Here is a 15063-nt window from a genome sequence, read left to right as displayed (position 1 = left end):
ATGTTTTTCTCTTCTAGGTATTTCCCTCTTAGGTTACATGTTAGTTGTTTAGATGTGAATAGTAATAATTAATATATAATGCAAATTTATTTCACATAACTTTTCTTTGCTTTGTGATAATCAAGTCTGCTCAAATATATTATCAGTATTTAACTGTTCTGTTCTAAATATCATGGTTAAGTTGTGGACAAAGTTTCATGGGAAGATGATAACTAAGTTTCTCATATATTATTGTTCGAGGAACACAGTTTTGCAGAAAGAACACAAGTAAAAAGGCACAAGGCCACTTTATCCTAATTGTTTATCCTGAAAGACTCGACAATTACTAAATAATGTTATATAAGCTAAGCATAGGGTTTGAAGGGTTAGAGAGGAACTTTGTGATGGACGAGACAGGCCATGCAGAATTGCATCACCTAGGTTTGCTGAAGGCTAGAGGGAGACATTCAGCCTCCGCTGGCTGATGTAATCAGCCCGGCTGTCAGCAGAGATGAGAATAGCAGACTGCTATTTTATTGAACATAAACCTTATTGTGGTATGCAGGTCTGAGCCATCTTTGAACCTCCACTTAGGCTTTCCTTTTTGTGTTAAGATTAGCTAAGTAAATAGAAGAAGGAGGATGGTATTAGAAGAAAGTTATACTGCCAATATGTTTGAGTATATTTTGTTGTTCATGATTTTGTTAAAAATTGCAACTAACATTTTATTTACCTTTATTGTGGTTATAATTCATATCGTGTGCAGTAGCATAGGTTTTTGATGTTAAAATAAATCATTAAAATATGGGCATAATATGTTATTGAGTGTGCCTTCCTTTAATAAAAGAGGGGTTGGATTCTACTGAGATCCCTGTAAAGTGTCACAGGATTGATCATTCCTGAAACCCATCTCACTTAAACATTGCTCAGTGGGTTGTGGGGTGGTTGAAGGCCAGTTAGCTTTCTGTCCTGTGTTGGCACATTGACAGATTCTTTGGTGGCAGGGGGTCCAGAAACCCAAATTCTGGGCTGTGTTCAGGACTAAGGCAGGAGTATAGGGGTTGTTTGAGCTTTTCCTGTAGTTTCAAGATCTTTTCTTAATAAGGCATCATCAATGCCTCGATCAAAGTTTGCGAAGGAAGAACGTTTGTGGTCATGAAAAGTTCAGGTGAGGTGTTTGTCCTGATTTAATTGATTGTAATAACATTCCTTTTTAGCTTCCTTGATTTTTATCTGCAGCCTCAATTTAGTTTTACAGCACATCTGTCTTCTGACATCCTTGGATTTGTTCATTTTCTTCCTGGTTTTCAAGATTGGCTAAGCATTCAATTTTCTGACTAAACCAAGTAGTCCCTGTTTGTAATGCTGATTACAGTTGGCCCTCAGCAGTACTATCAACTTTAATCTAACATCCAAGACATTGTAAAAGTCTCCATGTTTTCCTTTCCATTTTGTATCTACATTTTGAGCTAAAGCTGCTGGGAGATCATCTACCTGCCAGCAGAGGTGGCTCCACCATTGGAGCAGAGGAGCGTTGCCGCACTTAAAATACCCCCAAGCCCCATAAAAATAAAATGGTAATTCATTTTCCCTCCCATCCCGAACAGAGAGTCAGGACAGGGGGCGGGCTGCTGCTAAGTGACCACAGCATGTCACTCAGCAGCGAGGAGGGTGGGCCTGTATAGCACGGTTTATAGTGTTCATGTCTTTTTGACCGACCGTTTTGAGACGGCTAGCCACACATGCACACTTTGAACAGTTCTTAATGCAAGCCAAAGCCAATAACAGCGCTGTGGAGCGCAGAGTGAGGTCACTCCCTCCAATCAGGGCGCTGCTCTCATCATACATGAGAGCAGTGCCCAGATTGGTCCAGGGAGTTGCTGCTGCCAGTTCCGATGGCGAGAAGAGGACCAGAGGAGGGCGTTGCGTTCAGGTAAGTTTACATTTTCAAAATTTTATTTTGTGCGTGTGCCTGCCCCCCTCCCCATAGATGCCAGCCGGTACTATATGCCAGGCTTGCTAGAAAGCTGAATAGCTAGACCGTCTTCTAACTTGGATAGGATTTGTTAGGACATTCACACATTCTTGGAAAAAAGACATGATTTTGCCAAGAAACATCTCTCTGTTGGATCAGTGAGAATTTAAATCTGATACTTCCAATCCAGCCCAGTTGAAGCTCATTACTATGAGTTGCCAGGAACAAGTGATTGTAAAGGACAGGTAATCCAAATGAACATATTTTCTAGATTACAGAAGGTATCTTATTCCCCCAAAATCAAAATCTCTGATCAGTTAAACTGTACTAGAATGTCCCTGCAATCCCTTTTATCTGGAATGCTTTGTTCTGGACCGGAAAAAAGAAGCACAGTGTACCACCCAAGGCACATTTTGCTGCTGAGTGCTCAAAGCTGGTGGTAGATGGCACTTCCAAAAGACCTTTTTCTCACTTACCAAACAAAGGAAAAATGGTCTCAGGGGGTGATAGCTAAATATGGGATTCCAAAAGCCGGAATTTTAGTCCATGCAAACTGAATAATTAAGATCTGGCTGTGACAACCCATCTCAGGGCCTGCTATACCTTACTCAGTACTTGCTCAGCTTCTAAGCATAGATTTTCCATCCATGGCTTTATCACAGACACCCCACTTGATGTCTTGTTTCTGCTAAAGACTTGGCTCGATATTGACTTTAACATATGGTTTGATTGTCCATAGTTTAGTAATTACAGAAAAATCTTAGACAATAAATCCCTAGTTTCTTTCTAAATGAAACGGTTCATAACCTATTTTTCTTAGGTTCTGCGATCTGTGTTGTTCTGACCATATTTCATGCTTGTGTCAGACTAAGTTCGATGTAATAAAGAAATTGTTACGTCTATTAATTTGAGAATGTGGTTGTACAACTGTGAGTATTGTAGCCTAATTTTGTTTCATGTTGAATAACAGTTGTTATTAAGTCTATTGAAACTGTCCTAAAGATGACAGTATTACCATAGATTCAAAATGGCTGGCTAATGAGTTGTTTTTAGAATCAGGATTTAACTAGGTCTTCTGCTTTCTCGATTTTTATATCATCAGGTTATAGGGAACAGATATTTTGGTTTTCATTTTATTAGAATACTTTTTATTTACAAACAAACATATAACCTACAGGCCTATGCAGTATATGAGCCTGTGATCTATCTAGACGTTCTGCAGTGTTGGTGTGCATAAGTCTGACACTATGTATAATATTGATTTTTGTGTGCGATATTGGCCTTTATGCAGCTTACAGTGTGTGATCATAGTGGAAATGGACACCTCCCACCATCTCAATGACAGATGAGCATTCTGAGGCGACCTTCCTGCAGAGCTCGACCAGTGGGTCCCACAGAGTGCTATGATATGCTTGGTGTGGTTGGTGTCTATCACCTGACTGATTTTGGAGTCTGTAGATCTGACAGTGTGTGTTCTCTCTTTGCAGGGGATACAGTGATTATGGTATCTATACACCTGGCACTGACTTCTCACCCTGACCCAGTGCAGCACTAGACCTTCTAAACTGTTTGAATAGCTGGTAATAGTGGTAGCAGAGCATGTTTGGATGCTTGTACGGCCAGCAGAGCTCCTGGTTCTGCTTGGTGAGGGCAGCTGGAACTATGTGTGATCTTGCTCCACGACTCGGACACATTCTGTAACCTTGACATCTAAGTAGCTGACATATATAATATCTGCCTTGGACATTCGGGTATTATGGTATTTTTGCACCTGACATAACATATGATCTTTGTCTCTATAACTCGGACACTTAGGGGGATATTCTCAAGAACGTGTGTTATTCATCGCAAAAGTAGCTTAACGCAACTCTTCACATCGCAGTTTATCGCAGGAAAATAACACTGTGTTAATGTGTTATTCTCAAGCCGGCGGTACCATGCGATAGGCTCACGAGAACGCATCAAATGTCCGCGATAAAGTCAACGCGACGCCGCAAAAATGTGAAACACGACCGCAAAAAAGCTGCGATGACGCCAATCGGGATACAAAAATCAGCGAAGACCAGCGACAGGCCTGCAATTCCTACGCGTCATGCGGGAAAATGCACCATAAGAGCAAGAAAAAAAACACCAAAACCAAAAGAAACTGCGCAGCACCATGGATGCCCCCGGACCGAGTGCAGAGGGCAACGCAAACCCCACAAGCCCCACAGACCACCAGCAAGGAACAACGGTGTCTGGGAAGGCCAAGGAGAAGAGGGAGAGGAAGACGGGATGCAGTCCGCAGGAAAACCAGATCAGCGCCACGGAGGTGACAGAACACTACCATCAACTGAACGTCAATATGACAAACGTGAATGCAGTCGGAGTGCCGAGGAGGTCTACGGAGAAGGACAAGAGGCGCTGGCATGAAGTGAAAAGCCAAACCAAGCACAAACCCGCTACCAACAGGAAGGCAGCAACAGCAACTGGAGATGGGAGTCGTGCGCCACAGAAGGAGCAGGAGCAAATGGAGGCCACAGTCATCAGGGTGGAGACGGTGCAAGGAGTTGGGAGTACGGACACAGCTCGATAGGACCTGACATAACATCAACAGGGTGAGTAACGACCAGGGACTGGGTGGACGGTGGGGACGTGCACAATGGCACACATGCACAACAACGTGTAGCACACCGCCCACCCACAATGACCCTGGATCATGTCCCTAATCCCAGTGGCACACTGTAGCACACATAGCAATCACAGCACAACCCACGACAATGTGGTACAAAGTGCAACACCGACTCTGCAGAACAGAGGACACAACTGGGTCCGCCTATGTGCAGAAACAGGCCAATCACATCTAACATAGCAGGAAACTGTGAGATGGAAATGTACGTGTACAAACTCATATCCGTCATGTAGTCCACATGTCCACTGTCCCGCCTCAAATTGCTGCACCTACCAAACAGTCACAATGTACATTGTCATACAGTCTGCATGTAAACAAGAACAATGTGCCAACATACATGTCAATACAATGTCGACATGCATCTCCCCTTCACATTGCAGAGGGGCACACAATACCTCCAGCAGAGCACAGAAGACAACACATCTATGATGCTGGAGAGGACCACCACACCTCCGACACCGACGCCCTACAACAGCTCATGGACATCTTAGGCAACCCACCCCCAGGAGCAGGGCAGTCAAGCTACATAGAGGAGACCCCAGCCCCTGCACAGACCACACAGCAGGAAGCACCCGCCACCACGGCTGGCTCCCAACACTCCACCGAGGCACACATCGCATTCCAATGCCAGGTGTCAGAATGCCAAAAGGAGGTGGGCGAACAGGTGCAGGTGGGTTCAGAGCTCATGGAAGCTGAACTAGATCACATACATGGGTGTCTCAGTCCCATCAGGGACCACCTACACCCCACAAAGGAGACTCACACTGCGACAGAAACACATGCATTTGCACATGTCCTGTAATGAACCACGCCCAGAGCCCTGGAATTAAAATTCACACACCCACGCCGGACCTCCGTACGACGGCCCAGCCCACTCCCCTTATGTATAGAGTGGGTGACGACAAAGCTACACGTCCAAGGTCCTACCCACTGCCAGCGGGGACATGGTTGCGGCCACTGTACACAGCACAATGTAATGTCGTAGGGCCCGGGGCCCTCAGGCATACATTATGAGCACACGGACACACGCAGATAGTTTGTGGGACTGGCTACAGGCACGTGCGCCCGGCCCCTTTATTGGCAGGGTCACATGTACAGTGACGCCTGTGCTGGATGTGTGTGGGGTGAGTGTAAGCCAGCCCGAAAAGAGTGGTTGGTGCTGGCAACAACTACAACAGTGAACACCTTCAAAATGGAAACAGGAAACACCAGCATTACAGAGACAACTGCGGAGCATCATGGTGGTAGCCGGAGCAAATTCAGAGGTCACCCAATGAGCAAACTGAAGTGTCCATGAGCCGTGGTGCACTGAGTCAGTGGCACCTGCAGTGCTGGTCAGAGTATCAGGCAGATGATGACATCCACGACAGGTGTGAGCAACTCTGATAGTCTGGCAGTGAGACATTTTCGAATCTGGCAGTTGGCGTTTGGAAGTGGTCCCGGCAGGGGTGGCGTGTGCCTCCTGCGGTGATGCGCCGTCCGGGCCGGTCAGGACTCGATTTGACGTGTGATGCCTGTTGGACCGCAGTTGAGGCCGGAGGCAGCGGACAGCGCAGGGCCACAAACACATGGCGTTGATGACGCAAGGCCATTGTCTCAGTGGCCATCCAATATCTCAGCAGACAGGGTCCCTGACTTGAGCTACACAGAGTTAGTGGCCCCAGATGCACTGCAGCCGGCACAGGCACACCGCCACGGGACAGTGACTTGTGGTGCAGTGAGATAGGGCCACGCAAGCGGAGCGGGTCCTCATCGATGTCCGAGGTGAATGTGGCAGAGGGTTGTGGGGGACAGTGGAAGGTGTTCTCCAGGGCATGATGCAGAGGGTAGAAGCCGTCAAGCAGCAAATGGAGGAGTGGAATGCTACTGCCTCGTTTTTGCCACCAAGTCAGTATCACCGACAAGATGATGACGACACCCCTCGGTCCATAGACTCAGTTGCCACCAATGTTCAACCAGAAAGTGTCCATGGATGTCGTGAGCAGACTTAGGGACACCGGAGCTGAAAGGGGATGCAGGCTGCGATGAGGCCTGTACAAAGATATAAAATCTGCCATGAACAAATCAAGACTGAGTTCTGAAAGTGTGACCTACTCGGCCGCAGTGTAGGCCCGAGGCAGCGGTCAGCACAGGACAACCGCTGTTTAGCGCGCTCCTCCTGGAACTCTAACACACAACGTTGAAATGGCATGTGGGGGTGACTTGTGGTTGACGGAGGTAGGAGCACCAGAGGTGAGCGGGTGTTCAGTCAGCGACGATGCCGTGTCCTGCCTGGTACGGACTGAATTTGATTGGTGTGAGGCCTGCTGGACTGCAGTGTAGGCTGAAGGCGTAATCATCAAGGGTCCATAGACACGTGTCGTTGGCTCGCTATGCACAGAGTTAGTGACACCAGGGCAGTTGTTGGTAATGTTCGATCACCTCCGTAACGATGGTCCTTTTTTCCTCCTGACTGAAACGCGTCATCCTCTTACACCTCTCCTTGCGTGCAATGATATGTACTCTGCCATTGAAAAATCAAGACTCAGTCCCAAATGTGTGACCGACTTGAGCGCAGTGTGGCCTGAGGGCAGTAGTCTGCGTGGGCCCACAGACACGTGTGGTAGGAATGCCATACACAGACTTGGTGTCACCACATCGAAGGGAGTATAGTGACCTAAAATCAGCCATAATTAATGTTCTCTGCCATAGTGTAATCAAGACTCAGTTCCAAATGTGTGACCTACTAGTCCGCTGTGTATGCCGGTGGAGTATGTCAACGAGAAAGTAGTACTGCGGGTCTGTGTCGCGGAGGCCGTGATTGTCTGTGGAGGCTGCCAGAGTCGCAGCACTCGGGCTTGGAGCTTGCCCCTGGCACGTGGTGGGCCCTCTTCGACACACGCCGGTGTCAGCAGATGTGCATTAAGACCTGGGTGCGCTGGGCCGGGCAGGACTGGTTCGGGGACCAGCGGCCCGGGGTGCAGCAGGCGCACAGGATTGCAGGCAACACCGCTCACGGCGATGGCGTCGACCTCGTGGCGGGGTGAGGGGCGCCACCCAAGCAGACATGTTGGGCATCCTGGAAGAGAACCACGCCCAGAGCTACGTGCTTTGTATTCACACCACTACGCTGGCCTGGCGTACGCTGGGCCAGCCCACTCCGCTTACAGGGGGGGACGTAACAAGCAACATTTCCGGAATCTTCCCCACTAGCTGGGGTGACATGGTTGCATCCACTATCCACTACACTCCAGACACCAGCAGTGTATGTCGACATGGATATGTGTGTGGTCTGCATAATGCAGTCTGGCCATCATATCCACGCCACACTTGGCATTGTGTACATTCTCATTCATCGGTCACTTGCCTCCTTCGCACATGCCTGGTCCCCACATCATGCCACAATCTGCAATCGTGTGGCTGAGGTGCCATGCCGTTGATGGCTTATGTGCATGGCTGGCCCAGGTTGCCACAGTAAGTAGTGCTGTCGTGTCTGGTGGGTGGGCATGTTGTTTGTGAGTTTGTGACGTGTGCATTCCCAGTGTTGTGAGTTGCATGATTGTGCAGTTGAGGTGTGTGGTGTGTTCATTTGACACTTGCCAATGAGCAGTGCATTTCTGTAGGTGCCAGCCTGGAAGCGCTGGTTGATGATGGACTGTCGGAAGATGTAGGAATCATACACACTGCCTGGGTGGTTGGCGTCGAGGTTGGTGGAGATTCCCCTGTGGTCCACTGTTGCCTGCACATCGATGGAATACGTGTGCTTTAGGTTGTGGTTATTGTGTGCAGTGTTACCAGGGTGCACAAGTATGACATGTGTGCAGTCAATTGCCCCCTGACATGTGCGGGAAGGCAGCTGTGGCATAGACGCCTTGCCTGGTCTCCAGCTGTTCCTGCACAGTATGGGGGAAGTATAGGTAGTGTGGTACCAAGCTGATGATGGCATCCAAGACAGTTGTGATGAACTTGGATTAGGCTGGCTGTGAGACTCCTCTGACTCTGGCAGTTGTTAGTTGGAAGGTACCAGAGGCTAACAGGAGCAGCACAGCCAGCAGCTTTGTCTGTGGTGGGATGTTGGTTGTCCGCTGTGCTGGTGCCGTCTGCCTGTGGGCAATGATGCTCAGGATGCGTGGGATGGTTGTCCTTTTGAGCCTGTGGTGGGCACTGACATTCTCCGGTGTTGGGTCTGTGAGGCTGGTGCGTTTTCTAAAGGTCCGCTGTCTTTGTCTGCGCTGCCTCTGTGTTGGTCCAGGGTCGGGGTGGGGGGGGGAGGTCTTGGTGGTGGTGGTGGATGTTGTGGCCCTGTTGGGGCTCCGAGCTGCATGATCGGTGGCTCCATGGCATCTGTTGGTCTTCAGGTGTGGCTGTGGTCTGGGCTCCCTTTTCTGTTGCCGGCTGTCGTCCGACTTTGCACCAGGTCAGAGCAGGTGTTAGTTTCCTGCTGCTAACGCGCCTTATCGCATGTTTTGTGTTCTTATCGCTGATCTGGCTTGTCGTTGAGAATGTTGAGGTGTGGTATTGTCGCGGTTTTTTGCTCGGGAACGGCTACTCTGCATCTCATTAGCGATAGTTACCGGGGTCATCCGTGGCGATGTTTTTTGAGGATGCTATCGCCGGAAAACTGGTGAGCACCAGCTTGTGAATGGGGCGATAAATTTATTGCGACTTTGGCCACGATAAAATGCCGATAACTCGGCGATAACTCCTTGAGAATATGCCCCCAAGTCTGATATAGGTTAAACCAGACACCTTTTCTATACTCGGCAAGAGATTATGGAGGATACCGAGGTGACCTGTTTGCAAAGGTCCTTAGTCGTTGCTCATTGTACTTTGAGGAATCTGATCTTCTTTAGCAAGGTAGCACCTAGAGGGAATTCCATATGCTGCTGCACCATAAAAGACATCTCTATAATTGATTTGATACTGCTTGGTCTCAAAGTCTTGCTTCGCTGCCATGTTATAAATAATGTATAACCTCTGTTCATGCTTTTGACCTTGGATTTACCTTGAAAGTGTGAGCCACACAAAGGGTATATATGCTACTGTATTACAAAAAGGAATAGTTTCTTGAATCGCTCGCAATTCAGAATAGACAAACTCATATTGACTTGTCCAACTTTGCACAATTTTGTAAAATACATTAGCTGGGAGCCAAACCCAAATGTCCTGATTCCAGCCATTGAATTTTGGCCACAAGCCGGCATCTCCACTGACAAAGCCTCGACTTGGTAAAAGGTCTAAATGAGAGAGGATGATGGGTACACAAGCCCAATAAAAAGCACCGTCTAGGGCTACTGTTTACTGAGGGGACAGAGTTGGGTATTGTTCATGGAATGCAATACATTTGCTCATAGGAGAGGGATGATTAAGGGCATGGAAAACGTATACATAGGTAAGATGAGTGATTGATAGAACTGATAGCCGAGGCATTGGTGCTAGAGGTGCTGCTGACACACTCATTCTTGCACTCACTCCTAGGTTCATCTAATCATACACTCTCTCACATTGCAGCCATTGGCTTATTCCATAAGTACTTTCAGATAGTAAAAAACTCCAGAGCAATTGACTTTGGCCTTGCTGGGTATAGTTGTATTTATAAAGTGCTTATATGACTTTATAACATTGTAACATGCTACAATATGAGTACTTAGTTAGGTTGTGATCACAGCTTGTCTCCATCTAAATCAATAGGGATAATAGTATGCATGTTACACCTGAAAGCTTTTAAGATAAAAAGCATAACTATTAAAACAGCCACACCAATGAACGTTTTTTAAATTATTATTTTTTATTGTAAGCATGTGGTGGACACATTTAGGTGGCACATTTTTGCATATGGCCATGTCTGAACTGGGGTGGTGGAGTGAGCTAAAGAATGATGATGGATTAAACCCAGATCAGTTGACTGGGGGGTGAGTGTTTGATTAGCTCAAACGCTCCGTCCATCATCCCTTTTGGTATCGCTTTGTTCGCCCTAAGTTGGCAGGGTATGCCCAGACGTGGGTCCCTTGCTCACTTTGCCACTGGATTCAAGATAGCCTGGCTGATGAGGGTTATGAACCCGAAACCGGTCCCAGGATGCTTGTTTCCGGTCCAGGGAAGACATGGCTTGGCAGTTCGGGCTGGACTTTTCCCATGAGGCACAGGGTCAGACTAATTTGCATATGGCCATGTCTGAACTGGGGTGGTGGAGTGAGCTAAAGAATGATGATGGATTAAACCCAGATCAGTTGACTGAGGGTGAGTGTTTGATTAGCTCAAACGCTCCGTCCATCATCCCCTTTGGTATCACATTTAGGTGGTGCCATGTTTTCTATTTGTGGCCTAGGCAATAAATAAATATTAAATAATTCACCTTCCAGTGGCTGGCCAAGGCCAGACCAATTGGCTTTGTTTTATTTATGTACCAGCGTGAAGGTTTTAAAATAATTTAGCTCCATGCTACGACTGCAGACAATCCTAGCAGCAGCCTTACAAATGAATTAAAAAGAAGCCAAATGTACAATTTACAGTAGCTTTAAAATTCAGCATCTCAAGGCCTGTTGAGCTTGTAGTAAAAAGATTCTGTGTCCCTGGCTCACCGTACATTACCCTAGCCGCAGTGGTTTAAATCCATCTATGAACAGCACTGAAGTTAATTCGCCAACAATTTCCACATCTTTCTTGTCTCGAAAATACTCATTTAGAGACCGATTTATCATTTGGTAGATGGGGGTTTGTCAGTCTGAGCGACGGATTAATTTACTCCATCACCTTGACTGCACTCCCGACTGCCAAATTATTAAATGAACGCCTCGCTGATGATCATTTCTCAAAGCATTGCCAGGAACTGCCATCACAGAGGTTCTGTCAATGCTTTTACAGTTTGAGACACAGCTCCGTCAAGCATGATGAACCAGACGGCAAATTTTCTTTTTTAATTTTCAGTGATAAAATCTCCAAGCAGAATTTTCTTCCAAAAATTAAAGACAATGCTCCCATGGCGAGGGGAACGTTTGTAGTTTTCACTTTCCCTTGCCGCCAGGGTTTTCCTGGTGGTGATGGGCAGTGCAAACTGACCTTTAATTCCACCAATCTAAATTAGGTGGGTGGAATTAGAGGGCATCCTCCGATGGCCCTTACTTTGTTGAGCCGCTGGAGGGGTTTAATCATGGCGGGGACAGAGGAGTCTCTGCCGTGATGAAAGGTCCGCCCGCATTTTAATCAGGCGGGTGGACCACAGTCCTGGTGGCATGGCTACTCCATCACCGTTGTGACAGAGTATCCATACCACCAAGATCTAAATCAGGCCCTAAGTCTCCTAGACCTTTTTTGCTCGGCTAGCGCACAGTGCGAGTCTTCCATCTGGGTGTGCGTTGCCTGAACTGGCATCTCAGAAAAGAAACGCAAGAAACTGCCTGGGTGCCTGAAGCTGATTGACCAGCAGCAAACTTTCAGGTGCAAGCTCCAATGCATCTTTCTGGTAATTTGAGCAAAATAACAGGATGTAGTCTATTGTATCAATAACACAGCAGCTAAGGCTGAAAGTGCCCCAGCCCAAACAACCTAAAGCCACCGCTCAAAGAGGCTGACAGTCCCTGTTCCGTGGGATAGCAGCTAGAGAGTCCCATCGTTTTCTTACTGTTGCTTTTACCCCTGTAGTATAAAGTGACAGCATCACAGCATTTTAACAGGGTAAAGCAACTGCTTTAAGGCTTTCCTTAAGAGTCCAATAAAGTTACTAATCTGATATTGTGGCTGGTCATTATGATTTAGATTGAGGCTCTGTGTAGGAGCCTAGAATTGTTGCAAGGGTTTTTCAATTAAGTTATTTTGAAGTAATTAATGCAAAGCATTTATGGAGGACTAGATACTGTGAATACATTTATTTTCTCACCGGGCACTAAAGGATTTTAAGGTCTGGTCTGAGACTCCGCATGTGCTGCCGCTTGCGATGAACTGTTCTTTTATTGTAGATTCCACCGTTGTTGCTTGTTTCTCTTTCGCTGTCTCTCTGAAGCATTTTTAAAGCTACCACACTTGATTTCCATGTCTAAAATTAGTTGCATGTATTCCCTTCTTCCAGTGAATATTTCAAGGCTGTGCCATCCTCCTTGGTGGTTATACTTTCACCAAGAGGTGGGCGAGCCACTGAAAACTCGAGGGAGGCGCTAGCCAGAGGCCTGGCTCTGGATCCACTTCAGGTCCTCTTGACTGTCCTCATGACCCCTCGAGCCCAAAATGAGCCCAGCTTTCATGTGGCTGCTGCCTGCCACACAGACTGTCACCTAATGTGTCAAGAATTAAAGACCGCTTTGACGACAAACCTTAGATGTAAAACTTACAGGAGACAAACAGATACCCATTTGTGGACGAATTGCACATTCGTGGCTTCCCCACTTGACGAAACTGTGATCCTAGATAAATTTTTTATTTCACCAAAACTCCTTTTTCTTTATTTTCACATTGAGAGAGTCTTCGAATACAAGCGTTGAAGATGGGCACAATCAAACGACCTCTTGCTGTTTAATAGACTGTTGCTCCGTCAGCAATAAAAATATACACCACATATATAAGATACACATGACAACTGACTTGCCACTTAGGTCACTAATGTCATTGTTGGGGGGTGGAGAATGCTTTTAATGTGTCAAAACTATCACTTCTAATAAGCAATGTTTAATGCATGCGCATGCTAAAGAATACTTTCAAAAAATGAAAGAATTCGTAATCATTTTTTAATATGATTTTTTGCAGGACTTACATGCCAAATATTTTCAAGTCTCGGCTCATGCACGGCTTTTAGGGCAAACACAGACCCTTGGTTCGACTCTGGTTCGGCTTTCCCTGAAAACCTGAAAATTTGTAGGCTCGCCCACCTCTTCCTCATAACTTTAATATCCCACGGACTAATTCCGCATCATTTTTTATTTTTTTCGCCTGAGAAAAGGCAAAGTACATGATTTTCAAAGGAAACTGTCAGAAATCTCAATAAACACTGGTGTATAAATCATTCCTTTCATTCATTTCAAATTTCTAGTCAATTTCAAGACCTTTCGTTTACAGATTCCCCAACCTAGTCCATGTTAATTTTATCTTTATTAAATAAATCCTACTAATTGAATACTAAAAGATGACTGCCTGTGGTGTGTCCGACCAAAAAGGATCATGTGATTGGTGCTTACAGTGCCGTCTGCTTCAGTAGCGGCTGCTACCGAACAGCCGTGTGGGAATCGGGGAGTGGAATCGGTCAGGAATTAACCCCTTCAATGCCCATGACGAGCTGGACTCGTCATGGGCTGCGGTGGCGCTGTGCCCATGACGAGTCCAGCTCGTCATGAACTCCGCCCGCTAATGAAAGGCGCGGCACTGGGCGGGGAAAGGGGCGGGCATGCAAGGGGTTAAAAATAATTAAAAAAAGAAAACTTACCTGGAGGTCGCGGTCGCCGTCATAGCCGCCACGTCTTCTACAGCGGAAGCACCCAGCCTCCCAGAATCACCGGACAAATCACAGCGCTGCTGTAAGCAGCATTTTTATTGATCTGGGGCTTGGAGGCGGGGCATGTTCTCCACCAAGGCTGTTGTGAAGAACATGCCAGAGACGGCCAGCCAAACCCTCATGCTAACTTTAGATGCAGCCACCACTCCTCCTCCTGCCCTACCCTGCCCTATCAACTGGGCTGCTCTGCAGTGCAACTGCAATAGCCTAAATAAAATGATAACAGATGGCTGTTACTATCATTTATTTAAAGCAGTGGGGCGACGCTCCTCCGCCTTAGCAGAGTAGCCGCCCCTGGCTCCTTACACCCACAGTGATCCAGAGATGACCTGATGCCATCGGCAGAGTGTGAGGAGACTGTCAAAAGCCTTAGATCCTTGGAGGAAAGGGGCACCCCCAACGATTTGGTTGGCCCTGTGCAGTCCAGCAGCTGGGAAACTCATGCGTGGCCGAGCTGCCGGCCGGGCAGGGTTTCACACTTTCTGTTCATATAAACTCAGCGTTGTTATCTGCCTCCTTTGCTCGAGGAGACTGCAGTGATCTGGGGATGGCACCAGCAGAAACTGACAAGAAGGCTGTCCCCGCAGCTCATGAAAAGCTGGGCTACAAACTCATCATAAATGCCTATGTATTGCCCTGGAATAAGAACCAAAGCAGCACTCCATCCGTGAAGTGGTTTAGGGGATCTTGATGACCTGGAAACCCCTTGCACAGTTGCTCGCTTTCTGAAGCTGTGATGGGCGTCCCAAGCCTGCCAGCGAGGCTGAACCCTCTGGTCGAGGACCACTCTTCTCCTCTTCTCATGCACCCCACGCCTACTCCTGTTCACTCAAAACGCTATTTGGTTAATGAAGTAATTTGATTGAAATTCTCTCCCATCCTGGGGTACGTGTTTCTATTCAGTTAACTGTAAAGTGGCTACATGACACCAGTGCACTATATAGGAATGTTGAAGCACATGCCACTTAATTTTCCTCAGGA

This window comes from Triturus cristatus, chromosome 3_1 (assembly GCF_964204655.1).
Source record: "Triturus cristatus chromosome 3_1, aTriCri1.1, whole genome shotgun sequence".
In the NCBI taxonomy this organism is placed as follows: domain Eukaryota; kingdom Metazoa; phylum Chordata; class Amphibia; order Caudata; family Salamandridae; genus Triturus; species Triturus cristatus.
Note: the sequence above shows the minus strand (reverse complement) of the source record.